Source organism: Panthera tigris, chromosome F3, assembly GCF_018350195.1.
Source record: "Panthera tigris isolate Pti1 chromosome F3, P.tigris_Pti1_mat1.1, whole genome shotgun sequence".
NCBI lineage: Eukaryota > Metazoa > Chordata > Mammalia > Carnivora > Felidae > Panthera > Panthera tigris.
The window spans coordinates 4,413,028-4,424,473 of record NC_056678.1 but is presented as its reverse complement, the minus strand read 5'-3'; the positions used below and the strand labels follow the sequence as shown (position 1 = coordinate 4,424,473).

General features: G+C 37.5%; 1 protein-coding gene across 1 annotated transcript in view; it reads right to left on the bottom strand.

Annotated features, from left to right (window-relative positions):
* SMYD3 (SET and MYND domain containing 3) overlaps positions 1-11,446 on the bottom strand; it is a 681,855-nt gene that overhangs the window by 409,736 nt on the left and 260,673 nt on the right.

Here is an 11,446-nt window from a genome sequence, read left to right as displayed (position 1 = left end):
TGTCAGTCCAACTTATCTGACAAAACTTAAAATTGTATCTACTTGGATGAAAGTCAATGAGCTAACCACCTTTGTATCTTCCGCTTGAGAAGTTACGACTCGTAAGGACATAAAAATAGTTTTTTAACCAAATTATAGTCCTTTAGCTACAAACCCAAATAATCAGCAATTCACAAGGAAAGTGAAGAGAAAGCAAAAGATGGAGGCATTCTGGCTACTAGAAGAAACAAAGAGCAGACTTCAGAAAAGCCAAACAATAAAGCATATTTCCATATCTGAAAATATGCTGAACCAAATAACCCAAAGAGCCCTCCTGAAACACATATTTTAAAATGCATCACTACATTATTTGTATTCTTATTTGGGGGTAAAAACACATAGAAGATATTTAGGGACAACGGGGGAATGTGAATACAGATTAGGTAGTAGATAAATATTAGAGAACTCTTACTCATGTGATACAGTAGAGTCGTTCTATAGCAGAATGTCCTTATTTTGACAAGATACACAGCAAAACATCCAGGGTAAGTTTCATGATACCTGCAACTGACTTCCAAATGGCTCAAGAAACACACACACACACACACACACACACACACACACACACACACACACGCACACAGCTGATATGGCAAGAAAATTAATAATTAGTGACTTTAGGTGATATCCTTCCTGTCTTATCCTTTTACCTTTTCTTCATGATTGAAAGTTTTTACAATAAAAGATGAAGAAAGGGGCCCCTGGGTGGCTCAGTCAGTTAAGTGTCTGACTTCGGCTCAGGTCACGATCTCACGGTTCGTGGGTTCGAGCCAGGCATCAGGCTCTGTGCTGAACGCTTGCTCAGAGTCTGGAGCCTGCTTCAGATTCTGTGTCTCCTTCTCTCTCTGCCCCTCCTCCACTTGCACTCTGTCTCAGTCTGTCTCTCAAAAATAAATAAATGTAAAAAATAAAAAAGTGTTTTAAAGATGAAGAAAAGTTAAGGCATTTAAGAAGGTCTATTTAAAAACAGAAAATTGAAAAATAAAATAAAATTCATCATTGAGATGATAAAAAAAGAAAAGTATCCTTAGAGAACTACACTGAAGCAAAAGCAATAAACCTGAGAGATTAGGTAACTTCTCCAGCTAGCTTTGTCCCTGGGTAAATCTGGCTAAGCCAGGGAACCCTGAACTTGCACCTGAGAGCCACCTGGGCCACACCCAGAGTGGGAACTCTAAAACCAGACTCCTGAACAGACCTGGGCTCCAGAGGATGACACCCTTAGAACAAATTATAACAAACCCATTCCACATTAGGAACAGGAGGGAAACTGCCAGTCTAGACCTAAGCACTAGATAGAGTGGATACTTTTTTCTAGAGAAATTATAACCGTAACTTGGCAATTGGCCAAGCTTGCACCCTAAATTAACATTAACTTTCTGGTCCAGGAAGCCTCAAGCACAAAAATTAACCTTCGAGAGATCTAGGGCTGTTAAAGCCCTCGTTAGCCACCAGAAGAAGGGCAAATTCATTCTGGATGAATACACTTCCAATACAAACTTCAACAAATTTCAAAAGAGCCTGAGCTTATGGTTTAAACACACACACACACACACACACACACACACACACACAAAACAAGGAAACAAAGACTTATGAGAAAGTCTCAGCAGAAATACCACATAGCTGAATTAAACAGATCTCATAATTTGGGTTGTCAGAATTTAAAGTAAGTGTTTAATATGTTTAAAGATACAAGAAATGGAAAATATGAGAAAAGATAAAAAATGTTGTAATGTCTAAGCCAAAAAAACTTCCAGAACTGAAAAACACAGTTACAATTTAAAATGCTAATTTGAAAATTGGCAATAATCCTTAAATCCTACAATGTCAAACGTTGGTGAAGATTTGAAACAATGCAAACTCTGATACACAGATGGTTCGGTATAAATGTATACAGTCCCTTTGGAAAAGGATTTGATGTTATCTAGAGAAGCTGTGAAAAGCATACTTATGACCCAACAATTCCATCACAAGTTATACATCCTACAAAAACTCCTGTATACATTCAACAGAGGTAGGTTCATGAATGTTATGGCAATGAAGTCACAGTTAAAAGGAAAGCAAATTAAACTATGATACATTTATTACATAATAGAAAACTATACAGCAGTGAAACTGAATGAGCTACAGCTACATTCCTCATGGATAAATTTCAGAATACTCAACTAAAAAAAGGAAGAAAAGGAAGTAGAAAAACAACAAGTAGAATCTGACTTCACTTATTTTTTTCAATGTTTATTTATTCGAGAGAAAGCACGTGTTCAAAGGGGAAAGGGGCAGAGAAAGGGGGAGAGACGCAGAGCTTGATCCCATGAACCTGAGATCATGACCTGAGCTGAAATCAAGAGTCAGATGTTTAACTGATTGAGCCTCCTAGGCGTCCCTATATGTTTTTAACTTTGTTTAAATGAACTCAGGTTGGAGCACCATAATGAAAAAAATTATTTAACAAAATCAGAAAACAACAAAATGCTTCAGTATCCTAGCCAAAAGCATAAAGTTATTACACTCCATAGCAAAAAAAAAAAAAAAAAAAAAGCCTTAGAAAAAAGAAAACCAGTTGACATTCAGGATGATCACAGCAAAACATCCATGTGCTTCAAGAATATATAAGATACTGCAGTGAGTAAAAGACCAATTTTCTCAAGGAGACATCCATCCCAAGAGCATCAACAGCCGTCCACGAATGCCTGGGAGGCAAGCCTGTCTGCAGTAGAAGCTGGCTTACACCAGCTAATCAGTGACTTTTCTTCTCCCACTATTTCTGTTCATCCAATTCCAGCTCTAATGATACCTTGTAAGTGCAATTTGGGGCATCTGTTATGTTCTTCTAAACCCAGCCTTAACTTTATATGGTGAAAATCTTAAATTTTCCCCAACTGATACCACCTCTTTCCACATCTATTGACTAGGATATGACTTGTATTCTGGGTTGTACTGTCTCATCATAATTCACGTTAGAGCCAAATCTGCTATTTTGACTGTGATGTTTTGGCTAGAAGCTGAACAGATGGGTAGTTTTTCTCTGGTATGAATATTTGCCAACAATTGGAAGGGTGTAAAACTTATTCTCAAAGAAACCCAAACATAACCACAAGGAGTCTAACAAATAATTAAAATATCCACTGCTACAGACAAGGCTCCACAGGAACACAATGCGTATTCAGAAATCTTGATATGAAATGACAGTTAATTAAAAGAACTTAGGTAATGTTGCTGAAGTAATGATCATAATAGAACCTGGAATCATATTAATGATCATAATAGAACCTGGAATTATACAGGTATTGTGTTCATATTCATCTGGTTCTTACAGTTCTGTGAAATAGATATTGAGGTATTATTACCCTGACTCTATATAGACAAGGAATAAAGCATGGGAGGAACCCGTGTTACCCTAGAAAATGGACTTATCTCAGAAAACAGAGCTGCAGTGGGAGCTTGTCTGTGCCTCGTCAGCTGTGTACCTCTGAGCAAACAACTTAATTTCTAAGAGCCTCCACCTTATTTGTAAACAGGCCGAGGAACACCTAGCGAGAATTATGTAAGATTTATAGAAGTTCCTAACAAGAGCACCTGTCACAGAGTAGGTTCTTAAAAACTATATCCTTCCTTAAATAGTAACTCGATAAAGAAGTCCCAGTTGACAAGAAAAATTCAAACTTTTCATCTTTACTCCCTTCAAACAGAGTCAGAGGTGACTGAGACTTAGGGCAAGAGAAAAGTCCACACCTGAAACATCAGTATAAACTGGAGGTAGCCAGCAGCTCCACACTCTACAGTCCCACTTCCGTGGCTTCTCACAGACATCCTGAGGACTGGACAGAGTCTAATGAGAGGGTCATTAAGTAGTCGGAAAAGACAGAACTGCCCTAGCAGTAATGCTCATGAGTCATTTGATACTAAAGCACATATCCTCTAATATTGTTAGCTGACATCTAAGGCAAGCATACATTCTCTACACAGTGCGGCAGTCACACTGTGTCAATCCAAACAGCCCTCGACATCCATTCACAGATTCCCAGTTTCTGTTATGGGTGACCTGTGACTGACAGATACCCCCTGGAGCTTCGAGCAGATGCCCTTTGGCCCAACTCCTGTGGCTCCTGGGGGGAGGGGGGGGTGGGCAGCAGGGGTCTCACCAGGAACAACCATCTACCTTAGCCAGGGACGAGGACAGAGTGGGCAGGGGAAGCCAACGGCTGCAGAGGCACACATCTACCCACAGCTGCCTCATCAGACAAAAGACACAGAAGTCTCCAGGGAGCAGAAGTGGTGGCGTTCTCAGATCAACTACACAGCCTGAATGAAAATCTCAGAAACCTTCCCACCTTCATGATTTTAGTTTCTTGTCCTTGTGTCTCCTGCTTGGGGGTGACACACAGCCCTTCGCAGAGTATTATTTGTTCATTCCACCATTTTGAAGAAATACCAAACAATGGAGTCACAGTCACTAGGAAGGAGGCCTAGTACCCCCTTGTTTCTCTTAGGGACCCAATACCAGGCTGTCGCTATTGAAGGCACTCAAAGATTTGACCTAACCTTGATGTCACTTCAGTAGGCCTGCCCCTCCCAGGGTCCCCATCTCCACCACACAGCATGTACTACCCAACAAGCACAGTGCATTGGAATCGTGTCTCTCGAATGGGCCTTTAGGATATGGAAAACTTCAGTAATTATTCAGTAAATAAGCTGGAATTGCTAAAATCTGTTATTTCATTAGGTAAACGTAATCACATTGTAACATTCAGTTTGACTTGCTTCCAACATCAGCTTTCATTATAACCTGAAAAGAACTGAAAAATTCTTTTGGTTGTCAAGACCTCCTTCTCACTTATAAGAGGATTTTAATCCTTTTATGTAAGAGCATCATGCAAGCATCATGCATTGAACTCACGGGCTGGGTTTTTTTGCACAAGGCTACCAGATGAAAAAGATTTGCAAGCTCTCTGTCCTCATGCAGCAGAAAAATAATAAACAACTGAACGATAACGATAACATTTTAGACAATGCTAATGCTCAAAGAGAACACAATTCAGCTTTAATGGGGGAGCCCCTTTAGATTGAGTGGTCAAGAAAGCCCTTTCTGAGGGGCTATCATATTTAATGAGACCTGTACACCTAAGACATTCCTATCAGAGGAGCCAACAATTGTAAGGATCTTCTGTTGAAAACAGACTTGGCATGTTAGAGGGACAGAAAGAAATCCAGTGGGGCTCAAATTCACAACCCCAAGATGAAGACTCACGTGCTCTTTCAATTTTTTAACCTATGTTTGCAATGAAGAATAGAAACTCTCTTATAAGAATACCAAACTAACCTTTGAATAGACTGAAGATATAAAAATACTCCACTAGGCAACAAACCAAATATATCTTCTATGAATCGCAGTAAAATAAAAAGTGTCTATTAATCATCACTGAATTTTAATTTTTTTAATTTATTTGTTTTGAGAGAGACAGAGAGAGAGAGTGCAAACGGGGGAGGGGCAGAGAGAGAGGGACAAAGGATCTTCATGAAGCAGGCTCTGCACTGAAAGCAGAGAGCCCGATGTGAGACTTGAACTCCTGAACTGTGAGATCACGACCTGAGTTGAAGTCAGATGCCTAACCGAGTGCACCAGCCAGATGCCCCAATCATCGCTGAATTTTAAAGCTCAAGAAAACCTTATGAATCATATAGTTCAACCAAGATAAAAGGCACAGCATAGGAAACATAATCAACGGCGGTATAATAGCATTGTATGGTGACATATGGTAGCTACGCTCATGGTGAACACAGCATTAGTGTATAGATTTGCTGAATCACTATGTTGTACACCTGAAACTAATGCAACATTGTGTGTCAATTATACTTACAAAAAAATCATATAGTTCATCCTCCTTGATTTCAAAACACATTATTGAATTTGTTTAGCATCTACTATAAGGGGACGTTATTTGCTCGCCCTAATTTTCTTTAATATTAATGATTAACACTTAATAACTACTTGTGATAATAACATTAAGTCCTATTCCTCAACAATTCACATAATCTTAGCTCATGGGAAATATGAGCCAAGTCCCATCTCCCTTACACTCCTTGGTAAACTGGTAGACCCAGAGAAGGACTAGGGTGATACTTTCTTTGGAACATATCACAATACATGATTAGATGCACTTTTCCCTTTTTCTACTACTAGAGGACAAAGTTTCTCTTTTAGGAAATGTTGATTATATATTCTACACTTCTCTGCTTCGTCTCCAGCTCATGTGTTTAAGAGCCTTTCAAAGGACTAAATAACACAACTTTGATAGTGGTAGAAACTCCACCTTAAGACAACAGGTTGGAGGACTGGGTTCCTTTACCAACAGTCTGAATTTGAGCAGATGACCTTTCGAGCCCCTTTACTTTTAAGCAGGAGATGAAAATAATACAAGTTTACACATAATCATTCAAATAATTTTCTAAGGTCCCATCTGCCTCTAAAAACTATGATAAATATATTTACAAACTAGATTTGGCAGGACGTCGTTATTTACACTTATATAATATATTTTATTGTTTCAAAGTTTACTTCAGGGCAATGAAGTTGCCTTTAACTTACCTCAAGTAGGGCAATTCAACTGGCTTCCCTGATTAATTCCCATGAAATAGCTTATTAGAGGACTCTTGAGTTTATAACATTATTAGGGGAGGGTAAAGTTGATAGAATACTAGACTCCAACATTTTGAGGCATAAGAAAATCGAGTATTACAACAAAAAGAATTAGAAGACATCCAAATCAGTAAGGAAGAAGTAAAACTTTCAATATATGCAAATGACTTAATAGTGTATATAGAAAACCCGAAAGACTCTACCAAAAAGCTACCAAAACTGATAAATGCATTCGGTAAAGTTGCAGGATACAAAATCAATGTACAGGAATCTGTTGCATTCCTGTACACTAATAATGAAGCAACAGAAACAGTAATTAAGAAAACAATCTCATTTACAAATGCACCAAAAGTAATTAAATATCTACGCATAAACCTAACCAAAGAGGTTAAAGAACTGTACTCTGAAAACTATAAAACACTGATTAAAGAAACTGAAGACAAAGGAATGCCTGGCTGGCTCAGCTGGTAGAGCACATAATGTGTAATCTCAGGGTCATGAGTTCAAGCCCCATGTTGGGTGTGAAGAAAGAAAAGAAAGAAAGAAAGAAAAAGAGAGAAAGAGGGACAAAGAAAGAAAGAAAGAAAGAAAGAAAGAAAGAAAGAAATTAATTGAAGACAACACAAAGAAATGGAAAGACATTCCATGCTCATGGATTGGAAGAACATTGTTAAAATGTCTGTATCACCCAAAGCAATCTATACATTTAATTCATTCCCCATCAAAATACCAACAGCATTCTTCACAGAACCAGAAAAAACAATCCTAAGATTTATATGGAACCACAGAAGACCCCAAATAGCCAAAGCAATCCTGACAAAGAAAAACAAAACTGGAGGTATCACAATTCCAGACTTCAAGTTATATTACAAAGCTGTAGTAATCAAAACAGTATAGTACTGGCAGAAAAATAGATACATAGATCAATAGAACAGAATAGTGAGCTCAGAAATAAACCCACAATTATATGGTTAGTTATTCTTTGACAAAGGAGAAAAGAATATGCAACGGAAAAAAGTCTCTTCAAGAAATGTTGTTGGTAAAACTGGACAGCTACATACTATGTAATGGAACTGGACCACTTTCTTACACCATACACAAAAATAAACTCAAAATGGATTAAAGACATAAATGTGAAACCTGAAACCATAAAAATCCAAGAAGAGAACATAGGCAATAATGTCTCTAACATCAGTCATAACAACATTTTTCTAGATATGTCTCCTGAGACAAGAGAAATGAAAGCAAAGGTAACTACTGGGACTACATCAATATTAAAAGCTTCTGCACAGCTAGGAAAGAGTCAATAAAACCAAAAGGTAACATAAGGAATGGGAGAAGATAATTGCAAATGACCTATCCAATAAAGGGTTAGTATCCAAAATATATAAAGAACTGATACAATCCACCACCCAAAAAACAAATAATCCAACTAAAAATGGGAAGAAGACATGAACAGTTCTCCAAAGAAGACATACATATGGCCAACAGACATAAAAAGATGCTCAATATCACTCATCATCAGAGAAATACAAATCAAAACCACAGTGAGATATCACCTCACACCTGTCAGAACAGCTAAAATCAAAAACACAAGAAACAACAGGTGTTGGCGAGGATGTGGAGAGAAAAGAACCCTCATGTACTGTTGGTGGGAATGTCAACTGGTGCAGCCACTGTGGAAAACAGTATGGAGGTTCCTCAAAAAGTTAAAAATAGAACTACCCTATGATCCAGTAACCACACCACTGGGTATTTACCCAAGAAATACACAAACACTAATTCAAAGGGAGACATGCACCTCTATGTTTATTCCAATGTTATTTACAATAGCCAAATTATGGAAGCAGCTCAAGTGTCCATCAATAGATAAATGGGTAAAGAAGATGTGGTGTGTGTGTACATATATATGTGTATAAATATATGTGATGGAGTATTATTCAGCCATAAAAAAGAATAAAATCTTATCATTTGCAATAACATGGATAGATCTAGAGAGCATAATGCTAAGTGAAAGAAGTCACAGAAAGACAAATACTATATGATTTCATTCTTATGTGGACTTTAAGGAAAAACAAACACAGGGGAAAAAAGACAGAGAGAGACAAATCAAGAAACAGACCCTTAACTACAGAGAACACACGACAGTCACCAGAGGATGAGGTCGGGGTCGGGGCGGGGAGGGGAACAGGTGACGGGCATTAGAGAGCACACTTGTGCTTAGCACTGGGTAATGTGTGGAAGTGTTGAATCACTGTATTATACCCCTGAAACTAATATAACACTGTTAACGGTACTGGGCTTAACCTAAAAATTAATAATAAAAAAAAACAGAAAAAGAAAAAGAAAATCAAGTATCTGATTGTGATTTCCACACGCCCTTTCCTGCACATCTAGTCCCAGCCGCTGACACCTGACCTCTGTCACCCCGTCTCAGGACCTTCCTGTACCTTCAGGTGAATGGCAGCATAAAATCCAAAATGGCCATAAATCTTAATATCAAGATCACATTTTTTATAGTAGCTGAAGGGCAATTTAGGTTCCAATGGTTTAAAAGTTCAAAAACCTTCATTCTACTGATATCCCTTTATGTATGTGTTTCTCAGAGAAAAACAAAGGTGTCTGTTTTCTTGGATATAGTCACCTCATTTTATGAAGAGAATTAGAATTATCTAGACTCAATGTTTCTTCTAAAAGAATGACTTTTTTAATCATATATTATTTTGGATACTCTTAGAAGTTTTTAGAAATTCCCATTATCCTAGGAAATACCCATGTAAAAATGAATGAATTGATGAAATGGGATTTTTGAGCCAGATTTCAATTTGTTTCCAGATAAATTTATAAACTACATTAATATGATTTAGACCAAGGACAGCAATTTAGTGGCCTGAAATATTTTCTCAAATAAAGCTCCAATTTTCTTTTTACATTCATTAATGATAACTATTATTCTAAATCTTCAATTAGTAGCTCATTAATCTAAAACTTAAATTCATTACAGGAATAAATGATGTTAGAACATCTCCTAATAAATTATCTTGCTTATATACAAAAATTCTACACTATCATCCTCCTGAGAAACTCTGCGTTTGGTTTTGTTCATCTTATCATCCCGCTAAAATTCTTTGAAATCAATTTGTCTTACTAATTAAAAAGAAAAAAGATTAGTGTCAATTTAAATGAAATAATTAGCTATAACCTGTTGAATAATGAGTTTAGTGTTAATAATAGGTGTTACATTGTTTCAATCTGCCTGTCACAGAACAAAGTAACACAAATAATTTATTCAATCCTAAAAATTTTTTAACTTTTTATAGAATAATTATTATAACTGGCCCTTATCCATCTCATAGAGATGTTGTAAAATTAAATAACACACCATTCAAGTATTTTCAGCTTTTGAGAAAATGACATGACTAGAACTATTTCAATACCACGAAAACCTACAACAAACTTATATGTATCTTCAGCCCGAAAACTCTGGGCCTTATAGATTTCCCCAGATGAACCTCAAAAATGAGGCACTAACTTCACAGAATTTTTCAGACACATAAAACATTTCAATATCATAGTATTTAAACACTAATTTGAGGAAGGATTTTTTAATGTGATAATTCACCAAACTTTAAGTCACTGCTTTTGTCTCATCCAGATATCTCTGCTACAGTATATAAGGTTTAACATTTTTCCAATTGTTCCCTGTGATATAATCGATTCATTACTTCTCACACTGCCATGATCTGTGGGTTAGTAATATCAATACTGTTTTGTTTTGTTTTGTTTTATCAGGTAGGGAAAACAAGGTTGAAAGAGAAAGAATAGATTTCTCTCTATATTCCACATCCACCCCCAAAAAGATGTAGTTTGCATGGACACATTCAATGTAATAAAGCTAATACAGATATTTTGAGGAGTACATAAACATATCAAAAGTTAAGGAAAATGAGGGGCTGAGTGGCTCAGTTAGGCATCCGACTTCAGCTCAGGTCATTATCTTTTGGTTTGTGAGTTCAAGCCCTGCGTCGGGCTCTGTGCTGACAGCTCAGAGCCTGGAGCCTGCTTCGGATTCTGTGTCTCCCTCTCTCTGTGCCCCTTCTGGCTTGCACTCTCTCTCTGTGTCTCAAAACTAAATAAAGATTAAAAAAAAAAGTTAAGGAAAATGAGAAAGGAAGCAGGGAGCCAGGAGTTAGACTGGTGTCTAGGCAGTCTAACCAGGCAGGTCACAAGCTTGGAGAGATCCAAAATAGATCTCAGATGTCACTGAGGGGTTCTAGAGCAGAGCTGGGGACAGGTTCACTGTTTATGACTCTCAGGTTACCATTATGTATGTCCTCAGGCAAAGTTAGGTGCAAAATATAGCTACTATTACACTCTTCAGCTTGTTTTTTATAAGTAAGGAATACTATCACCCTTGTGTCTCTCCTGATTAAGAAATTATTTTCGGGCGCCTGAGTGGCTAAGTCGGTTGAGTGTCCGACTTCAGCTCAGGTCACGATCTCACGGTTCATGAGTTCAAGCCCCATGTTGGGCTCTGTGCTGACAGCTCAGATTCTGTGTCCTGCTTCAGATTCTGTGTCTCCCTCTCTCTCTGCCCGCCCCCCCCCCCCGATCATGCTCTGTCTCTGTCTCAAAATTAAATACACACTAAAAAAAAAAAAAAAGAAAGAAAGAAATTACAGCAGACTTTATGTAATGACAGAAATGTTCTATATCTGCACCATTAAATGTGGCACTAGTTACATGTGGCTATTAAACACTTGAAAT